Here is a 722-nt window from a genome sequence, read left to right as displayed (position 1 = left end):
GACCCATAATGACCGTATGAACAAAAATCCTCAACACTTGCAAGACTTTCATCTTTTCTCCAGGTTCATAGGGTTTCCAGAAGCAAACTATTATGGTCACAACCATTAGGGTTATTTAAAATAGGGGACAAGAAAGAAATACCAAGTTGTTAACCTACATCCAACTCTCAACTATTTCAGGATCTTGGCCAATAATATACACTATAGAAAAGAACAGGAAAAAGAGAAAGGAGGAAGCACATGGTAAAAGTAGGAAGAACTGAAAAAAGTAGAAAACATATACACAATGATGCAAGTGTAAATTATGAGATTGTAAGTGTTGCTTTGATTTAAGAGTCACAGGAAGGTTGTTGTATTGGGTGCCTCCCAATTGAGATTCTAGCTTGGAGAGCTGCTTCTGAGAGGTCACAATATTAAAAAAAATCTACCTGTGTTTTACTCTATGACTTGAAATCTATTTAACAGTAACTAATAACAATAAAATGAGTTGAGGAACCTAACATATGCAAGAGGTGTTTTGGTGGTGAAAATAATTAAAAAATTTATATGATAACCAAAAATTCAGGTCTGGAAGAATAAATCAGGTCTGTGTGTACCCAGAGTTGCTTTGATTTTAAAAAAACATGTGAGCTACTTCTAAAAAGTGTCATCCATTGGAAATTTCATGATCATAGTTCAATTCTGACACACATGGGATTATAATGAATTAAAATCTACTTAAC

This window comes from Elephantulus edwardii, unplaced genomic scaffold, assembly GCF_000299155.1.
Source record: "Elephantulus edwardii isolate Elephantulus edwardi_28Jun2011 unplaced genomic scaffold, EleEdw1.0 scaffold00026, whole genome shotgun sequence".
NCBI lineage: Eukaryota > Metazoa > Chordata > Mammalia > Macroscelidea > Macroscelididae > Elephantulus > Elephantulus edwardii.
The sequence above is the reverse complement of the archived record's forward strand: the minus strand, read 5'-3'. Positions refer to the sequence as shown.